The sequence below is a fragment of the Macaca mulatta genome, chromosome 11 (genome assembly GCF_049350105.2).
Source record: "Macaca mulatta isolate MMU2019108-1 chromosome 11, T2T-MMU8v2.0, whole genome shotgun sequence".
Taxonomy (NCBI): Eukaryota; Metazoa; Chordata; class Mammalia; order Primates; family Cercopithecidae; genus Macaca; species Macaca mulatta.
Window position 1 is genome coordinate 13,361,198 of NC_133416.1, and position 11,677 is coordinate 13,372,874.

The following is an 11,677-nucleotide window of genomic DNA, read 5'->3' on the forward strand; positions in this document are numbered from 1 at the left end:
GACCTCGATCAGCTCAGCCGGCGTCACTCACCCATCATGAGACTAGAACCACAGCACTCCCAAGACAGCCTCATTCCTCGGAGCTCAGGATCAGAAGGGCAATGAGGACACACACAAACACACTAAGGTGGCTGTGCCTGGCCAAAGGGAGGCTCAACTAACTACACGCTCCAGTTCTTTCTCTCTTGTAATCAGTTAACTTAAGGCCCAGGGCAGTGGCTCATCCCTGTAACCCCCGTGCTTTGAGAGGCCAAGACAGGGGGAATGCTTGAGCCCAGAAGTTTGAGACCAGCCATGGCAACATAGGGAGGATCCTCGTCTCTATAGAAATACAAAAAATTAGCCGTGCACGGTGGCATGCACGTATAGTCCCAGCTACTCAGGAGGCTGAGGTGGGAGGATCGCCTAAGCCTGGGAGGTCGAGGCTGCAGTGAATCGTGATTGCACCACTGCACTCCAGTCTGGGAAAGAGAATGAGGCCCTGTCTCAAAAAAAAAAAAAAAAAAAAAAAAACCCGAAATTGTTTAACCTAGCTTTGAGAAACTCAAACGAATGAAAAACTGAATTTAAAACAATCGCATAATAAATCACACAGTCCCTCCAAGGGAAGTCAAAGTGGGTGGAACTGATCATCTCTGGGGTGTTTGGCTCAAGTATTTTGGTTTTCAAATTTTGACCCTACACATTTGTTACATATTTACAGCGGAGGACCCTGGAATTAGAGATTTTCTTCATGCCTGCAAGTGTACATCACATACCACAAGGATCTATGCTTTGTGTGGAAACTTGAAAATAAAAAAGTCACAGGGAGATCCAACACCAGCTTTGTCCCACATCTTCAGATGCTCAGCTAACTGCAGTGACTGCTCTCAAATTCTCACCCATTCCCTCTGGGCAAGTTCCAATTAGGTAATGATTTAAAAAGAAGCTTCAATCTCTCCCCATTGCACACCCAACTTTCACAGACCCAAAAATCCAGCTAAAGCCGGTGAAAGAGCAGTGAAAGCCATGCTGGAATCCCCTCTGTGAAACAGACACTCATGTTCACGTTCCCAGCATGAAGGTCAGCCCAGAGCCGGGCTGGACCCACAGCAGCAAAACCGTGACACCCGTCACCAGGATTACAGAAGCCACGTCTAGGTCAGAGATTAGTGACTGCCAAAAATAAGGTGAAAGTTGCCCCCAAAGCCAGTGAACATGGGAAAACCTGGGCAGGTTTCCTTCGCTACGAAAGTGAAGAAAGTTTAAGACGCTCAGAAAAGCAAGAAACGAGTGCTAAGCATTACTTACCATATGAGCTGTATGTTAAAATCTTTTTTTACCAGTGCTAGAAATAAGTTTCATGCCAAGGATTTACAAAAAAAAAAAAAAAAAAAAAAAAAAAAAACCTTTGAAAAATATTCGTGAGAACCAAGTCGCACAAGAAAAATTAGAACTTGAGAATTTCTGAAAAATTTTAGACATCAAGTTTTAAAAAAATGAAATGCTTCCTGCGTTAGGTAAGGTTCAGATTCCCACGTGAATCACCAAGTGTGACACACAAACATGGGGATAGGCATATATTTCTTTTAGCCAGGAATGGCGTTATGTGCCTGTGGTCCCAGGTACTTGGGAGGCTGAGGTGGGAGGATCACCTGAGCCCAGAAAGTGGAGGCTGCAGTGAGCCAAGATCACACCACTGCACTCAAGCCTGGGTGACAGAGTAAGACCTTGTCTCACAAATCAAACAAAACAAAAAAACAGAAGAATATACTTCTATGTTTTATTATTGTCTCTTGGCAAAAAAACTAAACTAGCCCCAATATTGCCTTAGACGTAATTTAACATCCCCAGATTACAAACGGGAAAATGAGGTCAACAGCCAAGACCAAAGAGATAACAAATGCAATGGTACGTTCAGGACAATGACTACAATTATAAAATATTCAGTTCAATTTCTACCCTCAGCATCAAGGCAGGGGTTCATCATAATGGGTATTGGAGGTTCAAAGAAAGTTTAGGTTGAGCATTAAAAAAAAAAAAAAAAAAAGGGAGGGGGGGGATTTTAATGCTGGTGCAATCACAGGAGACTGCAGCCCAGCCATCCTCAGCGCTGCAGGTACTCACGGGGTCTTGGCCATACTACGTCCCCACCGGTGGCCACACAGAAGAGGCGGTCAAACTTTTTTAGGAGTGAGATCAAAAATGTTCAGAGTCTAAAAACCTACTTTTCTAGGGGGGAATAAAGAAGGAGAAGCTCTCATTCAGGGTATTTGTAAAAGCCTCTTTCTAGTGCACTGGTAGATAAAAAGGGCCAGGGCCCTCGGGTTAGCGTCAGCCGGTGCCGGCCTGGCTGGGCGCACAGGGACTTACCTCAGTGATAGTGTTCAGGGCTGTGCCTGCCCCGATGCTGAAATCGGAACGCGGCACATTGCTGGACACAGTAGCGGGAACCATGACCATGGGCACACAGAACTCCTCGTGCTTCTCCCGGGTGGCTGACAGCTCTAGGAGTCCCATCTAAATTGACCCAGTATCTACACACCGGCTACTCAGAGGCCATGGTGTGGAATGGCCAGGACATCGCTTAGTCATACAGGGAACAAGCACCTCACTTGCCACTCCTGTCTATTTCATCAAACCCCATTTTCTCCTGAATATTGACCATAGCAAAGTCATTAGCCTTAGAGATGCATTTGAAACATCAACTTGCTTTGTTCAAGAGGTTTAAGACACACGTAAGTCTTTCTTGCCATGCTCGACACACACGGCCGGCCCTCTCTGAAGTCAGTGTTTCCGGAGCAAAAGCCTTGGCCTGCCCGGTGAACATTCACGTTGAGCACACTGTGGCGAGGCCGCTTGGTCAACCAGCAGGGGGCAGAAGAGAGCCGCAAGTGCCACGTGCGGTCCCTGCAAACTGCACCTCTCTCCCTCAATCAAAGGGGGTGCCTTCTGCCCATCCAGCGGCTTCCTCCAAGGCCTCTTCAGCTGCCACAGCACTGACTTCAGACTGCTCAGCCAGTGGGGTAACAGATTCAACAGAGTTCCATGTTGTTAAAGGAAAACTTCTGTTACCAGGCAACCTTAATATCAGATTCAAGGTAAAATAACCAACAAGATTGTTTCCAAACCAACATGCTACTAGTGCCTTATCCTTCAATGCTGCTTAAACATGGAGAAGTATGAGGAAAAAAGAGCATGGCACTTACTTCTTAAAAAATAACACCTCTTCCAGGTTCATGTTACCCATATCATAAAGACTTAGAACTGTGGATTCCCTACAGAAATGTGTAGTGGGGGTGGATCCCCACCGCTGACCCAGCCTCCCCCCAGGTCAGTCACCCCCCCCCCAACACGGGGTTCACACCTCTCCAGGCCCTGTCACCTCAGCAAGGAAAGGTGGCATCTCTGAGCTCTCTTCACAGGGAGCACCCGAACGGGAGCTAGAGAGACACAGACACACCCATAACTGCTTTAAAATCCTGAAATGCAATACATATTCAAGGACTTCATTATTAGTTTTTTAAAACTGTAAGAACAGAGCATGGTTTTAGCCTCTCTGCCACAACACCACCATGTACATCTGTCTTTTTACTGTTTGTTCCTTCTCCAGCAGCTGCTGCCTGGCTGGCCGACTGCAGAAGAGCAGCCTCTGGTACTCCCGGTGGGCCCTCGGGAAAAGCGTGAGCACCACGATCGCGTCTCAGGACGCACAAGTTAGGGTCGCCCACAGACCGCCATTCCCAATGCCTAGAAGGCACTGAAGGGGCCTCCTGCTCTTTGTAAATGTCAACTCTCCTAAGCTATGTTGTGTTGAAAATTTTTAACTGCAGTCCACACATACTTCTTTGTTTCGGTCTTGTTTTTATCCTAGAGGCATATTATGGAAAATGAAGTTTGCCAGGTTGAAGGGTTTTCTGAAAGTTGACTTCTAATCCTGGAAGGAAGGAAAAAAAAAATGGGCCAGATGTGGTGCTCAGGCCTGTAATCCCAGCAGTTTGGGAGGCTGAGGCGGGCAGATCGCTTGAGCCCAGGAGCTCGAGACCAGCCTGGAAAACATGGCAAAACCCTGTCTCTACTAAAGATACAAAAAAAAAAAAAAAAAAAAAGCAGCTGGGCGTGGTGACATGTGTCTGTTCCCAGCTACTCAGGAAGCTGAGGTGGGAGGATCACCTGAGGCCAGGAGGTGAAGGCTGCAGTCAGCCTAGATTTGCGTCACTGCACTCCAGCTTGGGCGACACAGTGAGACCCCGTCTCAAAAAAAACAAAAAGCAAAAACAACTGTATAAATCATTACAGAAGAGAGCTGGCCGAGCACAGTGGCTCATGTCTGTAATCCCAGCACTTTGGGAGGTCGGGGTGGGCAGATCACCTGAAGTCAGGAGTTTGAGACCAGCCTGGCCAATATGGCAAAACTCCATCTCTAATAAAAATACAAAAATTAGCTGGGCGTGGTGGCGAGTGCCTGTAGTCCCAGCTTCTCAGGAGGCTGAGACAGGAGAATCACTTCAACCTCGGAAGCAGAAGTTGCAGTGGGCCAAGACTGTGTCACTGCACTCCAGCCTGGGCAACAAGAGCAAGAGTCCGCTTCAAAAAAAAAAATAAAAATTAAAATAAAAGGGAGCTAATGTTTTTCATTTAAGGGAAGGGAGAAGAACATTCAGTATTTATACATCTCACGCACACATCTGCAGTGGTGGCCTCAAGTATTCAAGATACACATTCCTACAAACATAGCTCAAAACTACTCACCAAGTTACATGCTAAAAACTCATGCATTGTAAGAATGCTACATTATTTTTTTAAAAGCATCTGTATCCAATATTTTAGCATACTGGCAGTTTTCCCTTCAGGTGCTGTATGCCTAAATTATTACATGTTTAGTCATTCATTTTAGAATTTATGACTTCCTTTAGACAAAAGAAATATATTTAAACATAAGCTACTAAATTAATGACTTAGGGGAAAAATTACTAAATTAACTTGGAAGCTAAACTTTGCAAACTGAATTTGTTGGACCTCATGTAAGCTACATGATCAGTTTTTTAAATTGTTGTGTGTTTCCCTCGAGGATAGAAGTCCCCTCTTGTCTCTCATCCACTGTGCACACCCACTGCAGCCCGCACCTGTCCACAGTGCCACAGTGCGGCCTGCAATTCACCCTGTACCACGCCTTCCACAGCTTACCTGAAAGTCACTAAGTATAACCAAGAAGGCAATGAAAAGCAGATAAATGACCTCCACCCCCACATCCAGCATGCAAATGTTAAACATTCATCAAAGTAAAACCAAAAACCAAAAACCAAAAACCCATGTTAGCTCAAGATTGTAACTGGTAGAGTTATGTGCATGGCAATTTTAAGAGTCTAGTTAAAACCTAATTGAAAGTCTCAAGAAATACGAGGTTTATACAAGAAGACATCTGCAAACATTGACAGTGAGGAGAGGACTTCACTCTGCATCCAGCCTGTCCTGGAAGCCACGGCCAAATGCCAGGTTGTATAGATCTGAAAAGCAGAAAAAAAATAAGCGTTGAAATGTGTACAGTTTCAGCAATGTACAAATTCGATATAGGATGCTCAGAAACCTTGAATTTCCAATCAGAAAACAGGAACATGAGCAAGTTCCCCAGCAGTGCCCACCTTCTGCCTATGGCACATGTAACAGGAACGCTGGCCACCTCGGGGGGACAGAAGCTTCCTGGTCACATTCGCTCTGGCAGCCGCACAGCTGGCCCTGCCACAAACACCTGGCTAATACTGAAGAACCACCCGCTCCCTGGGCTTTGCTCACTCTAGCCAGGAGAGCGTATTTACAGAGTACATTATCGACTGAGCCCTCGTTCAATGCGTCAAGCTTGTTGGAGGCAGGGCAACCCCATTCCTGGCCCAATTAAGTGAACTGAGCAGAGCAAATGTCCCCAGTTGGACGGCACTCAGTCACAACAGCAGCGGCCACTGTTCACAGGGCGCTGGCTTCGTGCCGGGAACAGTTCCAAGCGTCTTCTTTCTGTCCGAGGAATGTGCACTGCAACCCTGTGGGACCGTTTGCAACGTCCACCAGAGTTCTGAGGCAGCCGAGTCCAGGCTGTCTGTGGGTCTCACCGCATGGCCGTCCATGTCCCCTGCAGACCAGACCTCACTGCAGGGACTGCGGGTTCCAGGGCTGCCTTGAGGCACATGCTCCCCTTCGCCACCTCTTCCTGGCCCCTGACACCAACCCTCACCACTGCTGCCAACACTTTATTTTCTCATGGCTCCTGAGGGGCCTGTTCTTTCTGCCCTTCCCTGCTCCCTGCGTCTGGCTTGGAGGATGCCCACATCAACGCCAACGCTCACGTAATCACCACCCCACCCCTTCCATGGGGCTTGATGCCTAGGAGTCTCAATATCAGAAAGTCAGATTCCTGTGCTTCTTGGAGAATTTCTTCCCATTGTGGAAGTGAAGGAGATCAAATTCTAGGTGCCTGCAATCACCTCATTTCCACAGCTAAGCAACTTCAGTAGTAGCACAAAACAGCTTTTTTTTAAACTTCTTTTATACAAGCTAAATACAATTTAATTTTTACAACCACGTTCTCATCAGCTCCCACCTGATGAGCAGGCAAATAGCAATTTTCAAAGAAACTAATTGTTCCATTATTTTAACACTTAGCATTATCACTATTAAGCAAGAATTATCCCAAAAATACATGATGATCTTGTTCTCACATTCAAAACTTGATTGTCACACAGTGAAATAGCACTTAATGCAAAGGAATTTTTTTTTCAGGTTTCTATTCTGGGGGAAAAAAAAAATTTCTGGCAAAGAGATAAACATTAATTATGTAACTATTCAAAATGCCTCCGAGAAAAACAAAGTCATCCAATTACTTCTTTAAAGTGTTACAAATGCAGCTGAGTTTTAATAGTAATTTGTCCACAATTATCAAAAGAATCTTTAAAAATCTTAATACTGAAAGAATAACCATAAATGGATATAAAAAGCCAAGCAGAAGAGTTAACATTTGGGGTAGATTCTGGCCCACATTTTTAACATATGCATAGTTATTTACCTAGCTGAAGTATATCCCTCTCCTCTTAGGCTCTTCAAGCCTGATTTTCAAACATAGACTGGCTTTTGGTACATGAAGGCAGCTTTAAAAGATGTCAGGATCGGGCCGGGCACAGTGGCTCAAGCCTGTAATCCCAGCATTTTAGGAGGCCAAGGTGGGCCAATCTCTTGAGGTAAGGAGTTCAAGACCAGCCTGGTCAATACGGCAAAACCCTGCCTGAAAAGTTTTTGTAATTAGCCAAGCGTGGTGGCACACACCTGTAATCCCAGCTACACGGGAGGCTGAGGCAGGGAGAACTGCTTGAACCCAGGAGGCGGAAGTTGCAGTGAGCCAAGATCGCACCACTGCACTCCAGCCTGGGCAACAAAGTGAGACTGTCTCAAACAAGAACTTCGCCCTCTGAAAAAGCTTGAGTATCCCCAGCCCCAACCAACCCAAGGAATCACATGGCAATGGTTATCATCTGATTTCGACACAGTGAAGTTCTATTTTCCTCTCTAAACACAATGGTAAACACTTGCCATCAGCCCACAGAAACTCCCAGGACCCAGTAACACCGGACTAGCAAGAATAACGGGCCACGTACGCAGCGTTCAGCTGCAGAAAGTGATGGCACCAAGAATGTGTGTGCGCTCAAACTAGATTCCTTGCTTTCATTGTGGAGGGTCTCCACGGGAAGATCATCCAGCGGGATGGTTTCCACTTCCACCATGAGGAGGAAATGGGGGGTTTCCTGAGGGCACCGACAGGACTTGGGTCTCTGCCCCTGTCCTCTGTCCTGTTACGGGATGAGGGTGGGCTGAAGGCAGGTTCTCGCTACATCTTCCCGGCAGGAGAGATGGAGCTGACAAGTGGATGACAGATTTTCCAAAACGTTCCAATGTTTATAACCTGTTATCGACCTGCTTTCCCTGGAGATCAGTGAAGCAGCATCACTGATTCTCTTCCATTAGGGACAACCCAGTGGTATGGGAGGCAGGAGATGACCTGGGTCAGCCTCCGCGCGGGTCTGAGTCAGTCACTTGGCCTGGGCCTCAGCGTGCTCGTCTGTCAAATGGGCGGCCCCACAGACCAGTGACTTTCAACCAGTTTCAAGGAGGTTGCCCAAGGATGGGAAAGGAGAAAAAGAGAAAGAAAGCTGTCTAGGAAATAGGGAGGAAGTGGGAAAAGGAAGGGCTGTGCAGGGAAAGGGAGGAGCAGCAGCAAGAGCATGGAGGAGGAGGAGGAGCAGGAGCGAGGAAGAGCAGGAGCGAGGAGGAGCTGGAGCGAGGAGGAGCTGGAGCGTGGAGGAGGAGCTGGAGCAGGAGCATGGAGGAGGAGGAGCGGGAGGAGCAGAGGGAGGAGGAGCGGGAGGAGCAGAGGGAGGAGGAGCGGGAGCAGAGGGAGGAGGAGCGGGAGGAGCAGAGGGGGGAGGAGCAGAGGGAGGAGGAGCGGGAGGAGCAGAGGGAGGAGCAGGAGCAGAGGGAGGAGCAGGAGCGTGGAGGAGGAGAAGGAGCAGGAGCGTGGAGGAGGAGGAGCATGAGCGTGGAAAAGGAGCATGAGTGTGGAGGAGAAGCAGGAGGGTGGAGGAGGAGCAGCAGCAGGAGAGTGGAGGAGAAGCAGGAGAGTAGAGGAGGAGGAGGAGGAGCAGGAGAGTGAAGGAGGAGTGGAGGAGGAGCAGGAGAGTGAAGGAGGAGTGGAGGAGGAGGAGTGGAGGAGGAGTGGAGGAGCAGGAGTAGAGGAGCGAGGAGGAGGAGCAGGAGTGGAGGAGCAGGAGTGGAGGAGCAGGAGTGGAGGAGCAGGAGTGGAGGAGCAGGAGTGGAGGAGCGAGGAGGAGGCGGAGGAGCAGGAGCGTGGAGGAGGCTGCGGCCGCGGCACAGGAGCGTGGAGGAGGGGGCGGCGGAGGAGCAGGAACGTGGAGGAGGAGGAGGCCGATACAACAGGGTTACTTTTCAAAGGTTTGGAGGTGAAGAACAGATACAATGCATTAACTTCCTATTGCTGCTGCAACAAATTACCACAAATGCAAACCTCTTCTCAGCCCTGGAAGTCAGGAGTCCCAGGGCTGAAGCCAAGGGGTCAGTAGGTTGTGTTCCTGCCTGGGGTCTCCCAATTCAGAGGTCACACCATGCAGCTTGGCTCACAGCCCCACACCCCTCCAACCACTGCCCCGGCCTCAGCCCTGCACCCCTCTGGCCCCACCCCACCCTTGGCCCCATGCCCCTCCGGCCCCTGCCCCACTCCCACCCTCAGCCCCACAGCCCTCAGGTCTCCTCTGAGGCAGACCCTCGTACTCCCTCTCATCAAGGCACATGTGAGGACACCGGACCCCACCTGGACAACCCAGGGTCCTCCCCCATCTCACTGTCCATTACAGTCACATCTGCAAAGCCTCTTTTGCCATGTAAACTTCATTATACTAACATAATCATTTAATAAGTCCATTATAATGATGTAAAAATTGGCATTGTTTTCCTAATGAGATCTGTCACCTGTAACCTATAAAATACTTGACTATTAAATACACAGTACTGTAGGAGACAAAGAAGAGGAAGATGACTGCACCCTAGACAGAAGGATGATCATTCTGAACAGAATCAATGTAACTCAACATTTGAGTCAGAGAGGCCAAGCAGTAAGACTTTTGAAAAAGCAACCAGAAAGTATGTACCGTGCCTGTAAGTTCACAGCTGAGCCTGGCCTCATGAGCACAAGTGTGCGGACACACACACCAGGCCCAAGTTTAAGATCAAATATAAGGAGCTTTCAACTGTAGTATTTAACTAGATCTTATTACAAAATAGCCTCTTGATTGCAATTTTTATCCAAAAAGTTCTCTGTAATTAAATTAATTTTCCCCTAAAAAGACTTTTCTCTATCATCCCATATAAACTAAATGGGTATATTAAAGAAAAAAGACAAATGTTTGACTTAGGGGGTTTGCCTAAGACTTGGATAAGCATGATTTTCTTCTGGCCAAGCAGGGAGCAGCTGGACCAGACTGGAGGGAAGGAAAAACAAATTCCACTCTGACCTCAGTTGGGCACCAGAGTCTTCCCTGTCAGAATGTGGGTGTGGTGCTTCCCACACAGCAGCCTCTGACAAAACTCAGCACAAGGGTGTGGGAAAAGGCCGTTTACTTCGGTAAAAATCTATAAAGTGCAGACACATCAAAAGCTTCAGAAGACTGTAAAGCGCCAAGGAGACCACTGCACCCTTGGAGTTTACAGAAAATGGTCAGCAGCACACGTGCCTGAGGTCCAGGGTCAGCTCCCAGCTGCTGCGACGTCGTGAGCACAGCCCTGGCTTCCCCTCTGATGCAGAGGGCTGGTCACTCCGCTGGCAGCACTCAGAGCTCAGAACATTCTAGATGAAAGCAATGTGTTCCTTTTAAAATGGGGAACTGGGGCAGCACAACTGAAGCTCTACGACTATCTCAACTACTGGGTTTCGGGGTAGCATTAGGAAATCATGAGAATCCAAATCTCAATTTCGTACAGATTCCAGATTCACTGCAGGTTCCAGAATTTCCTGAAACATTCTTCCACTTTATCACTCAGGATTCCCTTGCCAAAGCTAATAAAGTCTAAATTCCTTAGGAAAAAGCCACCAATAAGCACCACCACAAATAAGATCAAATGACGCCCGCCCTTCCCACCAAACATACAAACTGTTACTCACACAAGACTGTGCTGGAGGCAGCTCTCAGCTGAAGCCGAATCCGTGAGACTTCATTATCCCCATTTTGGATGGAGTGTGAAGACCGTCAGCAAACCAGGGCCCCAGTGTGAAGCAGAGAACAGAGCCTCTGACGTCTGCCTGAACATTTTCTTCCCACCTCTGTCTTGGATATTGAACACCCTCAGAACTACTGAGTCACCCGCATTTGCAGGTCATTTACCCAGCCACCAGGATAACATAACTATGTGATAAAAATGCCTTCTCAGGGCTTTGTCATACTCAACAAGGACGCTCAGAAGGCTTGGTAAGCCCAAGAAAGGGGGAAGCGTCCTCCAAACAGACAAAAACCAAGGAAAACCGTGTAGAGACTCTGTCAAGAGAGCAGAAACAGAGCCCGCTGTAGCCTTTCAGGCCCTGCTGGCCACAGCCCTGCATTAGGTGGCACCATTTCCACAGATGCATCCTGCTGGGCCCATTTGAAAGGTCCCACTTGCGAGACACTCACCTCCACTTCCAGCTCCTGCAAGACCCGCTGCAGCCCCACTCCACCCGGGGGCTGACTGTGCAAGTCTCCCTGGCGAGACCCCTCAGAGCCTGCGCAGCGTCTGAGACTGGGAAGTACCAAGGATCCAGAAATGCACAAACCCGTTCTCCTCATGCTGCTTTCTGGGTTCCAAATTGTCTTCAGAAGAGTCCTGCACAAACCCCGGGCTGGGGAGCCAGCCACGGAGCAGCAGCACCCGGCTCATGCGCTCCACCCACCCCACAGAGGACTAGGGAGGCCACAGCACGCTCTGTCCGCGGGGGCAAGACACCAGAAACAGCCACAGTTCAGGGTTCTACCACCCGCCCCACTGCCCTAATTACTTGCTGTGATCTGAAGTCTCATTGGTTGGGAAGGTGATCTTGCAGCTCCATTGCCCTAATTACCAGCTGTGATCTAAAATTGCATTGGTTGGGAAGGGGATCTCACTGCTCAAGCAC

The 11,677-nt window shown here is 48.4% G+C and overlaps 1 long non-coding RNA gene across 1 annotated transcript in view; it reads right to left on the reverse strand.

Annotated features, from left to right (window-relative positions):
* The window catches only part of LOC114670788 (uncharacterized), a 32,850-nt gene extending 22,091 nt beyond the window's left edge, over positions 1–10,759 (reverse strand). Inside the window, exon 1 of the long non-coding RNA XR_003720522.2 lies at positions 10,694–10,759. This is a non-coding gene — a long non-coding RNA (uncharacterized LOC114670788). The remainder of the gene's footprint in view (positions 1–10,693) is intronic.
* Positions 10,760–11,677: the final 918 nt, after the last annotated feature.